Source organism: Salvelinus alpinus, chromosome 22 (assembly GCF_045679555.1).
Source record: "Salvelinus alpinus chromosome 22, SLU_Salpinus.1, whole genome shotgun sequence".
Lineage (NCBI taxonomy): Eukaryota > Metazoa > Chordata > Actinopteri > Salmoniformes > Salmonidae > Salvelinus > Salvelinus alpinus.
This window is the reverse complement of record NC_092107.1, coordinates 1,663,022-1,683,592: the sequence shown is the minus strand read 5'-3', so window position 1 is coordinate 1,683,592 and position 20,571 is coordinate 1,663,022.

Here is a 20,571-nt window from a genome sequence, read left to right as displayed (position 1 = left end):
CTTTGCGCCGTTCTGCAATTTCCATCGGAAACTGATCATTCATGCCAATTTTGGTCCCAGCAAGTCTTTTACCCAGGCTTTTAACCATTATTTTATCTTTAAATGAAGCAAATTTGGCAACGATTGGGCGTTCATACCTTTGGCCTCTCTGTCCGAAGCGGTGTACACGTTCAAGTTGGATTTTGTCGAGAACTTCGCGTGGGATCTGAAGCGCTGTAAGGAGGAACTCTCTAACTACAGATTCAGGAACTTCCCCTTCTTTCTCCTGGATACCTGTAAGTACCAGATTGTCTCTCATTGATCTAGTTTGCATGTCCAGTAAGGCCTCCCTCAGAACGGTGTTCTCCTTTTTAATTTCATTCATTTCGGTTTCAATCTTATTGACTGTCCCTTTTAGCTTGGGTGTTTCCTTCTCCAATGTCGCAGCTTTTTCATCACTCATCTCGAGGCTTGCCTTCAACTCTTTTATATCCTTACTAACTAATTCAAGTATACCCAGTTTGTCATTTATTGATTTTTAACAGATCGGTTTCGACCTTTACCATTCCCGGTGGTGAAAATATTAAATCGTCTGTGTCTGTAGAAGAGTCACGTTTCCGTTTTGAAATCGGTTCCCCTGTCTTACTCTCCGTCATGTTTGGGTGTTGCTTGTTTTCGTAATATTTGTCGATAAATGTCTCTAGTTTTAAGATTTGTTTTGTGTTATTATCCAGATGGAAGGTTATCACCCACCAGATTATGTAGTGCTAATATTTTAGTCTAACTTGCCGATATTGAATATTACGTTTTATCTTGAGGTGCTCTACATAACTTCGTTCAGTCCGCCATTACCTTTACGTCCGCCACTCATCAGAAGTGTGGAGCAACCTGAGGGCCGAGAGGGCCACACCACTCATTCAGATGATTATTACGTGTCCCCTGAAAACCATCAATGATTTTTATCAATACTGCATATTGTAATGCACAGGCATCCCCTCTTACACCTCATAAAGCTGAAATCAAACATATTTTAGATTGTGGAAAGGTACATTATTCACTTCATGAAACTGCTATCATCTTTTGGACGTCTCAAAATACTTTTGTGATATTAAGGCTGACACAGACTGTCTCTTGCTGTTTGCTGAACGGGGTTCATGTCACATGTACCTAGTAGTGAAGTAAACTGAAATGAACGGTGCTCTGGTGAAATATATGGTGAGTGACTACAAACATATGACAAGAAAAATGTGAGGAGGAATATTCTACTAATCATTACCGTTGTACTACCAGGCAGGATAAACCAGAGGATTTCTGTATTCTTTTTCAAAGGGTATGAAGTCTGATTCTATAATATGTACTGAAAGGAGTAATGTCTCAAATTATTTTAGGACAAGGATAAATCATTGCTGTATTCCTTATCTAAGAGTATGACGTCTAAATCTATTGTACAGAATGTACTGATAAGCCTTCTGCATTTTTGTCTGATCTGTTACAATAATATGTTATTTATACCCCATGCAATGACTCAAATGATTGAGGTTGATTGCTAACAATCTGGCAAGTATCACTTTAGCACAGCTCAGACCCACAGCTGGAGTGCTGTATAGAGCGTGGGTTTGGTTGTACCCACCTATACTCACGCTCGTAGTTCAATTCACCCCTTGAGAACGTGTGTGGAAATGAAGGATAGGAGACATCTGGTTTGATGTTATGCACATGCATAGCTCAGGTGAAAGTAGAGTAGCTCCATTTGCAGCTCTAAAGAGCATGAGAGTTCCAATCCGGCTTGTGGGTATTGGAAGATGTCCCCGAAACATTTTTCACACTCACAGTACATCAGAGGCCCAACAATACTGATGGCAAGTATACAACCAAGACTATAGAGATACAGACTTCTTCCAAGTCTATCATGATGTAGTTTTAGCCCTCCCAGTTAGACCCTGTCCTTCCCCCTGTGAGACTGTGAATCTAATACGTATACAAGCAGAGGCATACAACTGCCATCACATGTAACATGCAGAAGAAACAGAGCAGTTTAGGAACTAATCGAGGAGGAACAGTAAGGGAAGCGCCTTACTTACATAAGATCGGACATGACAACTCCAGACTTCCTTTGGCAAGCGAAGGTTGCAGTTGCACAGGTCAGAAAACAGAAGAGACTGTCAGCCTCTCTCTAAACTTTCAAGGTGAGACCTGATTCTTTGTATCAGCGGGAAGCCGTTGCCAAGGGAACAGAAATACTTGACTGTTGATAAAGAATGTCAGGCAATCAAGGAGGGAGCTGGAGGCGCTGAGGCAGACTCTGAGAGGGCTGCGTCTCAACCTCCTCTCTCTACTTCCTCTCTACCTCCTCTCTGACTGAACATGCATCGGTCTGTAGTCTCAATATAGGTGAGAATGAAATACCAGGGATGCCCAGCAGCATCGCTACATCGCTCTTTCCGTCCGTCTCTCCTACATCAACATTCAAGCTTTTTGCTCCTTGGATCACAGGTCTGTCAAAGCATGTCCACATGGAGCCGTGTGTGTCATATTTTGAATGTCAGTCACTACCCCACCAGATAAGGTGGGTAGCAACAGAGAGGAAGGTTGAGTCTGAGTCGGCCAATAAGAGGCAGCATGACGCTGGATGCACTCAGATGTCCTTGACTGTGAGTGTGAAATAACATAATGAGGAATATGCCTTTGTTCTCTGTATAGCTGTTCTTTCAACCAGATTAGATTTATCTAATTTCAACCAAACCATAGTTACAATTCTCAATATAAATACTTTTCTAAAATGTAGGATAGAAATGCATTTTAAGACTGCCATGTGTTTTTAGTGAGTGTCTCCATTTCATTTCACAGGTGTTGAATCCATTACCCGCCGAGCACAAGCGTCCATACCACCAGCTGTTGTTTGTTCTCTGATGAGCACTTTTCTGTCAAATACAAATCATTCCTTCAGCTCAATCGAAAGTATCTCCACAACATCTCTGCATCCGGCACTTTGTTTTAGAAACTGCTATAAAATACTGAGAATCACCCCATGTCACCTCTTCAGTCCATATATATTCTCTGGCTATTGATTCTACAGCTTTTATAGTATAAGGTTCTGTATTTATTTTCTTAGTCAGCCCTGTGTTCTGTTTCGTTGTGTTCTTGAACGTAGCCCTGTCTTTCATTTTTGTTCATTGATTTCACCTGTGTTAGTTACTCACCTGGTCTCATTAGCTCCTTATTTAGTTCAGTTCATTCTGTTTGTGCCTTTGTGAGGTATTGTTCGTTATGACTCTACTAAGCCTTTTCCTAGCTCGTTTGAGAGAACCAGTTATAGCCTTCAGTCCTAACTTGGATTCACCTGCCTGTTTGCCTACCTGTGTATTGCCTGCCTGTGACCACGATTCCTGCCGTTTGCGAATGCGAAATAAACACCTTCTGCGCTCTGCGTGTGAATCTACACCATTTTCTCCTTAAGTATTCATTACATATAGGAATCTTCACATACAGTGCTCTCTAAGAGCATACTGGACATGTGGGGACACATACCATGATATATACAGTACCTCTAGAACTGAATTAGGTCAGAATCCTAAATTGAAATATGTATGCTTAACTTGAGTCATTGTGAAATTCTTCCATTGACATACATTCAAACAGTATGTGTCAGTTATACCTGCAACATGTGAAGTTACGTCCCTATGATCAGCTACAGTATCTTGTTTTGGTTCTGAAGGTGGGTGGCAGCTTACGGTAACAGGAAGCACATCTATATGTAGTTGTAGTACAAATAAACCCACAAGTCCCTGAGGCTTTTCTTTTCCATTTTGATGGTTTCATCAGCCTCAGCACGTTTTTGTGTCTCTGTTGAAGTATAACTAATGTGTACTCTGGTAATGAGCTGTGGAGAGATTTTCAATCAACAGAATAATCACTGGACAGATTTCAAAAGTTACACCTGATTCGAAGACAAACATATTTTAACGCACACATCAGCTGTTAGTAAGGTTGCTACCCTGACGCTACTGAAAATGCTAGTTCTCTATACTGTCACATAAAAACATCCAAAGCAACTTTAACAGCTTTTATTTTTAACTTTCGCTGTGGCAATTTCCACTGTGGCAACTGACAACATCAAACGCAACTCCAAATTCACTGAGGGTTAACAAGTAATCATGGAAATGAGAAACTCCAATATCTATTCATCTTTCAGTAGAGCAGCAGGAACATTGATAAGAATTTCCATTTAGAGAGAGTGTTTTAGACGAAGTGTTTCATTTAAGGTAAGAGAGTGAACCTGACAATGGCACAAAGAAGCCAGTCTGAGTGCACAGTACAGCTGTTCAGGCTAAGAATAGTTTATTTTCACATAACAATGCCAGCCTGTAAATTGAATTGTTATATTCCATTTTCTGTGGAAGCAGCCTTATAACCACAGACTTATCTTTCATCCTTAACAATGAATGGCAAAAATGGCATATTCCTATGCCACTATGGAACGTTTACAGTAGTAGTATATGTCTGTGTAGATATGCTTTTTTGTAATATCAGTGAATATCTGGAGATTGTTGTGAGCGTAGATTAAATGTGTAGACCCGTGTTTTATGCTCCTGGGCACTAGCCAAGATACCTATATTTTAGCATTAGGCTGCCTGTATGTGGGGTCAGACTGTGCTGTACAAGTCCCTTTCATTCTGTTTTTTTCTACTCACAGTGGGTACCTCCAGTGGCTTGGCTTCTCAGACTTTTTTCTATCTCTGACCAGGGGCTCTCTTTTGTTGCCTGAAGTAAACACCTTTTGTGCCCCTGCAATATTCTACCCGGGGTGAGAGTACAGAAATAATTATTTAGTTCTTCACGAAAAGATGTGGAATTCATGAACTCACAGCAGGAGCTAGACCTTGAGCCTGTAATCTTGAAAGTATTTGAAGCTCTCCCCTGCAGTAGTATCATTGGACTGGGTGGAGGAACAGCTCTCCCCTGCAGTAGTATCATTGGACTGGGTGGAGGAACAGCTCTCCCCTGCAGTAGTACCATTGGACTGGGTGGAGGAACAGCTCTCCCCTGCAGTAGTATCATTGGACTGGGTGGAGGAACAGCTCTCCCCTGCAGTAGTATCATTGGACTGGGTGGAGGAACAGCTCTCCCCTGCAGTAGTATCATTGGACTGGGTGGAGGAACAGCTCTCCCCTGCAGTAGTATCTTTGGACTGGGTGGAGGAACAGCTCTCCCCTGCAGTAGTATCATTGGACTGGGTGGAGGAACAGCTCTCCCCTGCAGTAGTATCTTTGGACTGGGTGGAGGAACAGCTCTCCCCTGCAGTAGTATCATTGGACTGGGTGGAGGAACAGCTCTCCCCTGCAGTAGTATCATTGGACTGGGTGGAGGAACAGCTCTCCCCTGCAGTAGTATCTTTGGACTGGGTGGAGGAACAGCTCTCCCCTGCAGTAGTATCTTTGGACTGGGTGGAGGAACAGCTCTCCCCTGCAGTAGTATCATTGGACTGGGTGGAGGAACAGCTCTCCCCTGCAGTAGTATCTTTGGACTGGGTGGAGGAACAGCTCTCCCCTGCAGTAGTATCTTTGGACTGGGTGGAGGAACAGCTCTCCCCTGCAGTAGTATCATTGGACTGGGTGGAGGAACAGCTCTCCCCTGCAGTAGTATCATTGGACTGGGTGGAGGAACAGCTCTCCCCTGCAGTAGTATCTTTGGACTGGGTGGAGGAACAGCTCTCCCCTGCAGTAGTATCCATGGACAAGGAGGAGGAACAGCTCTCTCCTGCAGAAGTATCCATGGACTGGGAGGAGGAACAGCTCTCTCCTGCAGTAGTATCCATGGACTGGGAGGAGGAACAGCTCTCCCCTGCAGTAGTATCTTTGGACTGGGTGGAGGAACAGCTCTCCCCTGCAGTAGTATCCATGGACAAGGAGGAGGAACAGCTCTCCCCTGCAGTAGTACCATTGGACTGGGTGGAGGAACAGCTCTCCCCTGCAGTAGTATCATTGGACTGGGTGGAGGAACAGCTCTCCCCTGCAGTAGTATCATTGGACTGGGTGGAGGAACAGCTCTCCCCTGCAGTAGTATCATTGGACTGGGTGGAGGAACAGCTCTCCCCTGCAGTAGTATCTTTGGACTGGGTGGAGGAACAGCTCTCCCCTGCAGTAGTATCATTGGACTGGGTGGAGGAACAGCTCTCCCCTGCAGTAGTATCTTTGGACTGGGTGGAGGAACAGCTCTCCCCTGCAGTAGTATCCATGGACAAGGAGGAGGAACAGCTCTCTCCTGCAGAAGTATCCATGGACTGGGAGGAGGAACAGCTCTCTCCTGCAGTAGTATCCATGGACTGGGAGGAGGAACAGCTCTCCCCTGCAGTAGTATCTTTGGACTGGGTGGAGGAACAGCTCTCCCCTGCAGTAGTATCCATGGACAAGGAGGAGGAACAGCTCTCTCCTGCAGAAGTATCCATGGACTGGGAGGAGGAACAGCTCTCTCCTGCAGTAGTATCCATGGACTGGGAGGAGGAACAGCTCTCCCCTGCAGAAGTATCATTGGACTGGAAGGAGGAACATCAACTGAGTCATGCCATAAAGAGAACAAAGTAGCACAGTGTGAAGCTATGTCCTGATAAAACCAGACTTTAATTCATTAATCTCCAAAAATCTAAACTTTGATGAATTGCACATAATAAATGTACAGTGTATAAGTAATGGTAAGGAAATGCAAATAAGTTATGTGAATTGTTATATTGAGAAGGCTTTAAACACACATTTGTGTGCATCTGTGCTTCTAACAACTTGAATAAACCAGTTGAGGTTCACTCAAACAGCCTATTATGTAATATTGAGACTGGCCTTTCATCCTGACCCAAATCTCCTTTTACATACACATTTACTTTTCTGCTCACAGTCTATACTACAGGGACTCACAGTCTACAGTACAGGGACTTATAGTCTACAGTACAGGGACTCACAGTCTACAGTACAGGGATTCACAGTCTACAGTACAGGGACTCACAGTCTACAGTACAGGGACTCACAGTTTACAGTACAGGCACTCACAGTCTACAGTACCGTGAGGAGAATTGATTAAAACGTGACATTGTACTGTCGGCTAATACAATATAATTTCCATTACAGTTAGTCCGAGTCCCATTCTGCTGCCATGTGACGTGAAGAATTGACACTTAAAACAACTTAGACAATATCTCAGGCATAATCTCCTAACTTCATTACCCTAGAGTGTGTTCACCCAGTCACCCTGAGAACAACCAGTCACACTAACAGGCAAGTTGAGTGTTGGCAGTGGAGGGCAGGCAGCCATTACCACTGGTCAGACAGTAAGTGTTACTGCCAGGATGAAGCTCCAGTGACTCTGGTCTTCTCTCTGACCGCACAATAGTCTCAGAGAGAGAAAGTATCATCAGACGATGACCTGGCATGCCAGTTGGTTCTCACTGCTTCCTGTAAAACACACCAACACCCCGAAAGTCAAGCTAGTTCTTCATTTCTTATCTGGCCTTTCTATGACTTAGTCTTTCTGTCAGTTATTTTCTGAAATGTTAACACTTTCCTACTACAGTTACATTGGTTTGCTGAATTATAACTAAAACATATTTTGACAGGCTTTTCCAGTTAAAAGTTCATTAATTGGTGCTAATTGGCTTTTTCAAATGTATGTTGTTAGGCGGTTGAATAGAACATTTAGTGCATCGTTAGAATCTCTCACACTGTGTGAAATACATTATTGTGTATAGAATAAAACCAACACAATCAAAGAGGAATTGTGATATCCCAACAGGGCTTTTCTGCACAGTTCAGAAATCTCTTCAAAGTTTGACATGTTCATTAACTTGATCAAATAATGAATTCCCTTTTTTCAAAGCATGAAGAATCGTGACTGTATTCCTCTATCCCAAACCACAGCAGGTTATGTTCCAGCTCTCAAAGAGCAGGTGATGCACCTTTGTCGAAGTGCCTGTCTGAGCATTGATGATATTGGATGGAGGAACGGAGGGAGGCAACCTCAACAGCTTGATCCACAGTTGGAGCCGCAGAACAGTACCTATTGAATACTGAATGATGGGCGCCAGGGGAAATTAATGGAGTATTAAAGTGGAGGGGCTGGATCCCGGCTGTGGTAATAATGATGATGGCGGAAAGGAAAAAGTGCCATGGGCCAAAACATGGCTGATTGGACTGACTGTTATCTATTGAAGTTGCTGTGGAGGCACACAGGGCTCCGGGTGGCTCCTCCTCTCCCACCTATTCAGCGCTCACCCTCTTTCTGTGTACACGCTCAGCGGCACTGCGGAAAGAGCAACAACAGCTGTGTGACCTAAAGCACCGCTGTCCAACTGGGGATTCCTGGATAAAGGACTGTCAAATGCAGCACCAGTGTGAAGCATAGGTTCATTGTCAGTCAGGGAACATTTTGAACGCGCTGCTCTACTGTATAGCGAGAGAGGGAGCGCTTTCTCTCTTTCTCTTTCTGATAGCAACTGCACCAACTCCTCTTTTGCCTTGTGCATAACTAGCAACATCAAGAAAAAGGTATGATGACATCAGAGTGGAGTATATGAAACATAGAAGACAAACAATTTTTTTCTCTGGGTGTGTGAAGCAGGATAAGCTGTATAACTTGTTTTCCAAAGCAGTGATGGAGTAGAGGGCTCTGAAACAGCTTGTCTCTGTTGGACAGCTGTACTAATGGAACCCTGCAAAGTTTCATTTATTACCAGGCCCAGATCAGCTGAATTAGGATTGGCAATTACTAGAGTAGAAGTTTTAGAGAGCGCTGCCTAAGAGCCAGTTAAAAGAAGACAAATGTCCTTTCAAAATCTGTCTATCTGAGGTCCAAGAGAGATAGGGATACAGTGTTTTAGCACGAGGACACTATTTTTTTGTAAACATAGCCTATATTCTACTAATTCTATTGTTGTTATTATACAAGTGGAATGGGACTCTTCATTAGTTCTCTTGTGTAATAACAAAAAACGTCCATCTTATTATGCAATTACAATGCAATTACTAAGTACAATGTTCGGTTCAATTTTATTAGGATCCCTATTAGCTGTTGCAAAATCAGCAGGTACTCTTCCTGGGGTCCACACAAAACATGAAACATGACATAATACAGAGCATTAATTGACAAGAACAGCTCAAGAACAGAACTACATCCGTTTAAAAAAGGCAAACATAGTCTACATATCAATACATAAACACAAACTATCTAGGTCAAATAAGGGAGAGGCGTGGTGCCATGAAACCAGGTTTGCTGTTCATTTGAGCAATATGAGCAGGAACGGAGTTCCATGCATTCAGAAAGTATTCAGACCCCTTGACTTTTACCACATGTTGTTTCGTTACAGCCTTATTCTAAATTGGATATAATATTTTATTTTTCTTCATCAATCTACACACAATATCCCTTTTTTTTCCTCCTTTTTTTTTTTAAAACTCTAAATATCAAATTTACAAAAGTATTCAGAAAATGTACTCAGTACTTTGTTGAAGCACCTTTGGCAGCGATTACAGCCTTGAATCTTCTTGAGTATGATGCTACAAGCTTGGCACACATGTATTTGGGGAGTTTCTCCCATTCTTCTCTGCAGATCCTCTTAAGCTCTGTCAGGTTGGATGGGGAGCATCGCTGCACAGCTATTTTCAGGTCTCTCTAGAGATGTTCGATCAGGTTCAAGTCTGGGATCTGGCTACGCCACTCAAGGATGTTCAGAGACTTGTCCCGAAGCCACTCCTGCATTGTCTTGGCTGTGTGCTTAGTGTCGTTGTACTGTTGGAAGGTGAACCTTCGTCGCAGGCTCAGGTACTGAATGCTCTGGAGCACGTTTTCATCAAGGATCTCTCTGTTCTTTGTTCCGTTCGTCTTTCCCTCGGTCCTGACTAGTCTCCCAGTCCCTGCCGCTGAAAAACATCCCCACAGCATGATGCTGCCACCACCTTGCTTCACTGTAGGGATGGTGCCAGGTTTCCTCCAAACGTGACGCTTGGCATTCAGGCCAAAGAGCTCAATCTTGGATTCATCAGACCAGAGAATCTTGTTTCTCATGGTCTGAGAGTCCTTTAGGTGTCTTTTGGCAAACTCCAAGCGGGCTGTCATGGGCCTTTTACTGAGGAGTGGCATCCATCTGGCCACTGTACCATAAAGGCCTGACTGGTAGAGAGCTGCAGAAATGGTTGTCCTTCTGGAAAGTTCTCCCATCTCCACAGAGGAACTTTCTTGGTCACCTCCCTGACCAAGGCCTTCTACCCCGATTGCTAAGTTTGGCCGGGCAGCCAGCTCTAGGAAGAGTCTGGTGGTTCTAAACTTCTTCCATTTAAGAATGATGGAGCCCACTGTGTTCCTGGGGACCTTCAATGCTGCAGAAATGTTTTGGTTCCCTTCCCCAGATCTGTGTCTCGACACAATACTGTCTCGGAGCTCTACGGACAATTCCTTTGACCTTTTGGCTTGGTTTTTGCTCTGACATGCACTGTCAACTGTGGGACCTTATATAGACAGGTGTGTGCCTTTCCAAATCATATCCAATCAATTGAACTTACCACAGGTGGACTTCAATCAAGTTGTAGAAACATCTCAAGGATGATCAATGTAAACAGGATGCACCTGAGATCAATATCAAGTCTCATAGCAAGGGGTCTGAATACTTATGTAAATAAGGTATTTCTGTATTAATTTTTTATTTTTATTACCAAAAATGTCTAAAAACCTGTTTTCCCTTTGTTATTATGGGTTAATGTGTGTAGATTGATTATATTTTTTTTAATATATATATTTTTTTTTAAAGGCTGTAAAGTAAATTATTTTTGGAAAAAGTCAAGGTGTCTGAAAACTTTTAGAATGAACTGTAGTATTGTACTGTTTTTTGAATATGTTCTGGATTTGGGTACTGTGAAAAGACCCCCGGTGGAATGTCTGGTGGGGTAAGTGTGTGTGTCAGAGCTTTGTGTAAGTTGACTTTGCAAATCAATCATCAGTAATTTGTGTCTGTGCAGTACATGTTGAGTGCCCTTCTCTATAAGCATGCCAGAAGTCTGTGGTTAATTTTTATACAGAGAAATAGCATTGTATTTAGTGAAACACAATTTTTCCCAACAGTTTGCTAAGAGCTGGAAGCAAACTGATAGGTCTGCTGTTATAGCCAGTAAAGGCTGCTTTACCGCTCTTGGGTAGCGGAATTACTTTAACTTCCCTCCGGGCCTGAAGACAAAGACTTTTCTCTAAAAATATGACAGATAGGAGTGGCTATAGAGGCAGCTACCATCCTCAGTAGCTTTCCATCTATGCCAGGAGGTTTGTCATTATTGATCGATAGCAATCATTTCTCCACCTCTCTCACACTACTTTTACAAAATTAAGTCTTGCATCTTTTTGTTGCGTGAGTACGATGGCTCACTGTTTGTTGTTGACATTTCCCGCCTAAGTTTGCCCACTTTGCCAATGAAGTAAGCATTAAAACAGTTGTAAACATCAAGTGGTTTTGTGGTGAATAAGCCATCTGATTCGATGAAAGATGGAGTTGAATTTGTCTTTCTGCCCATAATTTCATTCCATTCCATCATTCTTTATATCATTGATCTTTGCATCATAATACAATTTCCTCTTCTTTTTGTTGAGTTTAGTCACATAATTTCTCAATTTGCAGCAAGTCAGCCAGTCAGATGCACAGTCAGACTTATTAGCCAGACTCTTTCACCATGTTGTTGCTATAGTAATTACAGTGCTACTGCTCAGGTATAAGAGCAACATGTAAAGTGTTTCAGAGCACTTAAGTAGGAAACATTTCAACACTTAGAAAGTGATATAAATGATGATAAGAATTTTTCCGATTTGCCTGCTGTAAAAAGCAAGAAAAAATATACAAAAAATATATTGTGCGAACAACAAATTTTTGGATCTCATTGTTTATTAGTTTTATGCACTACGACTATTTAAGTTTAAGGCAGAGCGCGATGGTACCTGCTTTTTTCACTGTTTACTAAACAGACATCGGAAGACCTGTCACGTTCGTCGTATGAATCGGACCAAGGCGCAGCGTGGTATTTTAATATATTAAGAATGAACACTGAACAAACTAACCAAAATAACAAAACGACACGTGAAGCTATACACATGAGTGCTGACAGGCAACTACACATAGACAAGAACCCACGAACACAAAAGGGAAAATGGCTACCTAAATATGATCCCCAATCAGAGACAACGATAAACAGCTGCCACCATAAACATACACATCACCTAGACCTACAAAACCCTAGACTTACAAAAACCCTAGACAATACAAAACCCCTAGACAATACAAAAACTAGCGTACCCACCCTCGTCACACCCTGACCTAACCAAAATATAAAGCAAACATAGATATCTAAGGTCAGAGCGTGACAGTACCACCCCCCAATGGTGCAGACTCCCGGCCGCAAACCTGAACCTATAGGGGAGGGTCCGGGTGGGCATCTACCCTCGCTGCCTACTCCGGTTCTGGATGCAGCCCCTCTCCTTATGCTGATCCCGCCGCCTTTGTAGAACCGGACCGTGGATCGCCGGAGGCTCTGGACTGCGGATCATCGCCGGAGGCCCCAGACTGGGGACCGTCGCTGGAGACCCCAGGCTGAGAACCGTCTCTGGAGACCCCGGGCTGGGGACCGTCGCTGGAGACCCCGGACTGGGGACCATCGCTGGAGACCCCGGGCTGGGGACCGTTGCTGGAGACCCCAGGCTGAGAACCGTCTCTGGAGACCCCGGTCTGGGGACCGTCGCTGGAGACCCCAGGCTGAGAACCGTCTCTGGAGACCCCGGACTGGGGACCATCGCTGGAGGTTCTGGACTGTGAAACGTCGCCGGAAGCTCTGGACTGGGTACTGTCGCCGGAAGCTCTGGACTGGGTACTGTCGCCGGAAGCTCTGGACTGGGAACTGTCGCCGGAAGCTCTGGACTGGGAACTGTCGCCGGAAGCTCTGGACTGGGAACTGTCGCTGGAAGCTCTAGACTGTGGAAGCGCACTGGAAGCCTGATGCGTGGTGGCGGAACTGGTGGTACCGGGCTGAGGTCACGCACCTCAGGGCGAATGCGGGGAAGAGGGACAGGCCGTACTGGACTGTGGAAGTGCACTGGAGGCCTGATGCGTGGTGCCGGGAACTGGTGGTACCGGGCTGAGGACACGCACCTCAGAGCGAGTGTGGGGAAGAGGCACAGGCCGTACTGGACTGTGGAAGCGCACTGGAGGTCTGATGCGTGGGACTGGTACAGGTGGTACCGGGCTGATGACACGCACCTCAGGGCGAGTGCGGAGAGGAGGCACAGGACATACTGAACTGTGGAGGCACACTGGAGATCTGGAGCGTAGAGCTGGCACAATGCGTCCTGGCTGGATGCTCACTTGAGCTCGGCAAGTGCGGGGTGCTAGCACAGGACGCACTGGGCTGTGCAGACGCACCGTAGACACAGTACGCAGAGCCGGCACAGCATATCCTGGTCCAAGGAGGTATACTGGAGACCAGGAGCGCTGAGCCGGCACCATCCGTCCTGGCTGGATGCCCATTCTAGCCCGGAAAATGCGAGGAGCTGGAATAGAGCGCACCGGGCTATGAATGCGAACTGGAGACACCGTGCGCATCACTGCGTAACACGGTGTCTGACCAGTCACACGCTCCCCACAGTAAGCATGAGGAGTTGGCTCAGGTCTCCAACCTGACTCAGCCAATCTCCTCGTGTGCCCCCCAAATTTTTTTTTATGGGAGCTGCCTCTCGGGCTTCCGTGCTAGCCGTGTCCCCTCGTATAGTCGCCGTTCCTCCTGCGCTATCTCCACCTGCCTCCATGGTAGGCGATCCTCTCCTGCCAATATTTCCTCCCACGTCCAGGATCCTTTACCGTCCAAAATCTCGTCCCATGTCCATGATGTCTGCTCCTCCTGAACACGCTGCTTGGTCCTTTTATGGTGGGTTCTTCTGTCACGTTCGTCGTATGAATCGGACCAAGGCGCAGCGTGGTATGCGTACATTCTTTAATATATTAAGAATGAACACTGAACAAACTAACCAAAATAACAAAACGACACGTGAAGCTATACAAATGAGTGCTGACAGGCAACTACACATAGACAAGAACCCACGAACACAAAAGGGAAATGGCTACCTAAATATGATCCCCAATCAGAGACAACGATAAACAGCTGCCTCTGATTGGGAACCATATCAGGCCACCATAAACATACACATCACATAGACCTACAAAACCCTAGACTTACAAAAACCCTAGACCATACAAACCCCTAGACAATACAAAAACTAGCGTACCCACCCTCGTCACACCCTGACCTAACCAAAATATAAAGCAAACATAGATATCTAAGGTCGGAGAGTGACAAGACCATCGTATTCTTGTATTCTAATTAAGACCTTTAATTTTCCATACAAGCTCAGTGTAAAAATGCTCAATGTGCTCTGTTACCACTCTTGTATTATTTACAAATGACTGTGTGAAAGTGAAAATGGTTCACTGGCACCCCTACGTTTGTACACATGGTGAGCACAGGAATATACTCATTTATGACTTCCATACCAAGCTCGAAAAACAAGGAGTTGTTTTTGCCAGGAGTTAAAAACAGATTTAATCTCTTTCATAATTGTTTACACTCCCATAATCAACCACAGGAAGCTCTTTGCTGTTCACATATTACACACGTCTCATTATACACTTGCTTGATTTGATTTTGCATTGCATCATTGAGTGTTAGTAATGTATAAATCACAGCCTTATCCCAGGGGGGGGATAAAGTCCCCTTCCTTCACCCTCCTCCACCCCTGAGCTTGTCCCCTGTGATTCAGCCTGCTTTGTCACTCACCCACTTGCCCTCCCAGGCAGAGGAACAGACCAGTGGCTGTAACCTTTGCTCAACCAGTGATTTAGCCTGCCTGCCTGATAACACGCTCCTCCATCAGAGAGTCATCCCTGACAGGCCACCCGGTGCCCGAGGTAGAAGAGGAGATCAGAGCTGCTCTGCTCCTAGGTAGGGCCCTCTGTCACCATAGCATTCCCCTGTGTTAGCCAGCATCCTCCTGTACCTTCACCTTGCTCCCCTCTATTCCATACAGCCACTGAACCCTAACACTCATCTATTCTACAGGTCCATAAAACCACCACAATGAACCTTGAAGCTCACCTCCATCAGCTCAGTACAGAGGCAGCCGACACATTTATCTAGTCAACTACAGATGTAGGATCTTAATTTGAGCCAGCTTGCTAGAACAGGAATATAATCCTGCAGCAACAGGAATAGTGAATAATTATGTGGATTATAATTAATGCAAATTTTTTTTAGGCATTGATACATTTTTCAAAATGGAAAATCAAGTATGACATTTAAACGCGAAAATTCTTAACTGCAGAAGCCTTTATAAAATGTCCTGCATCAAGTTAAGATCCTACATCTGTATCCTTTCTCTCACCCTCCAGCTCAATCTGCGATCTTAGGGAATAAAGGTACGTAGCTCACTCATTAGTAGCACCTCTTTAAACCTTAATCCCATTTAGATTTTCCATTTCAATGAGGTTACATTTCAATAAGATGTGGCTTTCCTCTCGCTTTCCTGCTCTGACCTTAACTGATCTTCTCAGAATTTGGAGTTAGCAGATAATAAGCACCTAACTAAAGGGTGAAACATAATTTAAATATTAATACTGTCAGCTACAACTGGTACAATTGTATACAACCACAGAAGGCTTGTTTTCACTGTGGGTGGTAAAGTCAAGTAAACACAGAAATGCACTGTAGTTTGATGAGCTTGAAGAAATGTTACTGCAGGTATGAAGCTACAACGTGATGGGATGACATGGTAATAGGCATAACTTATTAGACATAAGTTCATTATGTGCCCTATGCTTTCTTCACATCACATCAGGCGTACATATTCATGCACCTTCAATCCATATGGCATCACCAGTCAGGGTGGCGCAGTGTGTTAACTTCAATGCAAATTAAGTTGTTACAGCCATGACAAATGAAACAACTGTTCATGAATGCTAACAAATTATAATGTTGTTTCCTGTCAAAATGTTTATAGAGGGGGACTTTTACCAAGCGTGTGTTTCCACTGAAGAAGTCATCAAATGATAATAATCAGCTCAGGGTTGTATACTATTGACTTGTGTAAAAGGTGTTTAACTGTGGGTGTGTGTGACATTTGTTCAGCCGGCTCTGTGCTGACAAACGGTTTCTGGATCTCAGTGTTGTGTGTGATTATATTTGTCAAGACAGCGTTCCCGTTTGCCGAGCACTGAACAGTGAGATTGGATGGGTAAGAGAATGGCTGCCCAAGATAGACAGCTGGACTGTTATGCTGATTGCCACTTCCCCCCCCAATGCGATCAGAAATGGACTTTCTCAGAAAGCACTGACTGGTCCCCACCCATTTACAGCAGCACATGCAAGTGTCGTGGAAACATTGAATCAAATATTTCTCAGATACCGAAGCTTGCGAATTCAAATAGACTTTATTACAAAAAGTACTAAAGCCGAGCAATTCCATGGAAGAACTGACTCTCCATTCTTAGTACTCTGCTTTTATACAGTCTTACCCTTACATAACATTGTCACTCCACTTTATGAATCTTGTTCTCTTGCTTAGTTTCCATTCTCTTATTGGCTCAGACATTGGGGCATAGATTCAATTGGTGGCGTGACATGCACACTCCTACTGCAGGTCTAATGGTGCCTATAACTGATTAGCTAATGTTCCTGTCCAAAGGTCTTCACAAGTTCAGGCCGATGTTATCTATGTATGATTATCCTATGTGCATGTCCAGTAGCCTTCACAAGTCAGATATGACCCAGACCAGTCACGTCTCGTTGGTCTACCTTGCCTCATCAACACAGATTCTGCTTACGTTCTGTTTTCTACATGTCTAATGGTTAACTCAATGTTGATCCAGCTTTGTACACTCACGCTCAGCCTTCATTCTGCTTACACATGTCTAATATTTAAACTTATATCGATTCTTCTTTCTACTTCAAAGAGAACAGTATAGGTACTGAAAATCACCAGATGACTGGAAAGTTTTCATGCTGCAGCAATGCCAATCACATCTCAGTGTCCACCTCCCATCGCTATGCCAACGATTCAGTTGCGGTCTCAGTGTCCTTGATTCAACAGAAACCTGAACTGAGTGCTTCATCTAAGGGAAATCAAGATGCTGCAGACTTCTCTCCTCCTCTTACTGAGGGAATATTGTGATAGGATGACAGCAGAAGACAACAGGGTTTTCCTAGTCCAGATAAGAACTATGCCAAAATACTTGTGTGTGAAATCAGGCTCTGTTGCTGTTGCAATTGGGGTAACAAATTGTCTCCCTTGACATCAGCCTCTCCTTCCCTGCTGCTCTCATCAAAATTCTTTTGAATGCCGGTTGCCATGGTACCCTGAAAAATTTAGTGCTGAGATTTTCCCCTCAGATAGTGATCCTGACTTCTGCTCTCTGTCTGCCTACTTCAGAAACAGACCTTTGGCTCCACTTGAGAGGCAGAATTAAAACACAACATGTGAGGAAAGGTAATTAGAAACAAAGTCATTGATGAACCTCACCATCAACCAAATACACTTTCTGTTGCAGTATCGTTATTTCAAGTGAATGAGGTATATGTACACTACCGTTAAAAAGTTTGGGGTCACTTAGAAATGTTCTTGTTTTGAAAGAAAAGCAATTTTTTTGTCCATTAAAATAACATCAAATTGACCAGAAATACAGTGTAGATATTGTTAATATTGTAAATGACTATTGTAGCTGGAAACAGATGATTTTTAATGGAATATCTACAAAGGCGTACAGAGGCCCAGTATCAGCAACCATCACTCCTGTGTTCCAATGGCACGTTGTGTTAGCTAATAAAATAAAATACAATTTATTTATATAGCCCTTCTTACATCAGCTGATATATCAAAGTGCTGTACAGAAACCCAGCCTAAAACCCCAAATAGCAAGCAATGCAGGTGTAGAATCACGGTGGCTAGGAAAAACTCCCTAGAAAGGCCAAAACCTAGGAAGAAACCTAGAGAGGAACCAGGCTATGAGGGGTGGTCAGTCCTCTTCTGGCTGTGCCGGGTGGAGATTATAACAGAACATGGCCAAGATGTTCAAATGTTCATAAATGACCAGCATGGTCAAATAATAATAATCACAGTAGTTGTCGAGGGTGCAACAAGTCAGCACCTCAGGAGTAAATGTCAGTTGGCTTTTCATAGCGATCATTGAGAGTATCTCTACTGCTCCTGCTGTCTCTAGAGAGTTGAAAACAGCAGGTCTGGGACAGGTAGCACGTCCGGTGAACAGGTCAGGGTTCCATAGCCGCAGGCAGAACAGTTGAAACTGGAGCAGCAGCACGGCCAGGTGGACTGGGGACAGCAAGGAGTCAAGTTTATAATTTTAAAAGGCTAATTGATCATTAGAAAACCCTTTTGCAATTATGTTAGCACAGCTGAAAACTGTTGTTCTGATTTAAAGGTTGTGCTGTTCTGTGAAGGGAGTAGTACACAGAATTGTACAAGATCTTCAGTTTCTTGGCAATTTCTTGCATGGAATAGCCTTCATTTCTCAGAACAAGAATAGACTGACAAGTTTCAGAAGAAAGTTTTTTGTTTCTGGCCATTTTGAGCATGTAATCGAAGCCACAAATGCTGACGCTCCAGATACTCAACTAGTCAAATGAAGGCAAGTTGTATTGCTTCTTTAATCAGAAGAACAGTTTTCAGCTGTGCTAACATAATTGCAAAAGGGTTTTCTAATGATCAATTAGCCTTTTAAAGTTATAAACTTGGATTAGCTAACACAACGTGCCATTGGAACACAAGAGTGATGGTTGCTGATAATGGGCCTCTGTACGCCTATGTAGATATTCCATAAAAAAGAATCCGTTTCCTGCTACAATAGTCATTTACAACATTAACAATGTCTACACTGTATTTATGATCAATTTGATGTTATTTTAATGGACAAAAAAATTGCTTTTCTTTCAAAAACAATGACATTTCTAAGTGACCCCAAACTTTTGAACTGTAGTGTATGTTGCAATGTTGTTTGTGCAATGTATAAAAACAAATTAAATCAACACTTGATTAGGTATATGGTTTGTTAAAATCAGCACATGGTGTCACTGTGAGGCAGAGTCTATTTCATGTAATTGAGCCATAATTACTGAACCACACAATTCGTAACACAATTTAAGCAATCAATAAACAAGAATAATACAAAAAAATCTATCAAAACATCAGAATAGTACAGATAGAGATTCTAATGTGGTCCTCTGTAGCTCAGTTGGTAGAGCATGGCGCTTGTAAAGCCAGAATAGTGGTTTTGATATCCGAGACCACCCAAATGTAAAAATGTATGCACGTGCAGGTAAGTTGCTTTGGATAAAAGTGTCTGCTAAATGGATGCAAAATGTGTTAAGTATCTGTTATGGGTAAATTGTATTGCAGTAGCTACAGTTTTAACTGGCATGTCCGAGTCATTAGTGATATGCCACATGGTGTGCTCCAGTTGCAGGATGAGGCAGCAACAAAAGCCAGGAAACCCTATGGACTGCCCGTACACATTAAGCATAATATGGATAATGAATCTCTTAATGATCCTATTGAAAAACAGAATTGAGCTTTTTATTTATCCACCAGGGTTTGTAGGCATGTGCTGACCCACAGAAATAAATCAACAGAACACAAAAGACCACATCCAGTCAGGCTGACCTCGGAGGATACACACTGTTCTGTTCTCTCTGAGGATGAACATCCCTCCTGACAAGCCAAGTACAGGCTGTTATAATGAAAAACACAGGAAGGCTGCATGCTCTCATCATAAGAATAGGAGTTTTAAGTTGCATTAAGACGAACATCTCGGCGCAGTGGGGCTGCAGGTTGTAGGAGGGATTCAATAATGTGCTCACTGAGAAATACAGTTGAAGTCAGAAGTTTACATACACCTTAGCCAAATACTTTTAAACTCAGTTTCTCACAATTCCTGACATTTAATCCTAGTAAAAATTCCCTGTTATAGGTCAGTTAGGATCACCACTTTATTTGAAGAATGTGAAATGCCAGAATAACAGTAGAGAGAATGATTTATGTCAGCTTTTATTTATTTCATCACATTCCAAGTGGGTCAGAAGTTTACATAAACTCAATTAGTATTCGGTAGCATTGCCTTTAAATTGTTTAACTTGGGATAAACGTTTCGGGTTGCCTTCCACAAGCTTCCCACAATAAGTTGGGTGAATTTTGGCCCATTCCTCCTGACAGAGCTGTTGCAACTGAGTCAGGTTTGTAGGCCTCCTTGCTCGCACACGCTTTTTCAGTTCTGCCCACAGATTTTCTATAGGACTGAGGTTATGGCTTTGTGATGGCCACTCCAATACCTTGACTTTGTTGTCCTTAAGCCATTTTGCCACAACTTTGGAAGTATGCTTGAGGTCATTGTCCATTTGGAAGACCCATTTGCGACCAATCTTTAACTTCCTGACTGATGTCTTGAGATGTTGCTTCAATATATCCACATAATTTTCCTCCCTCATGATGCCATCTATTTTGTGAAGTGCACCAGTCCCTCCTGCAGCA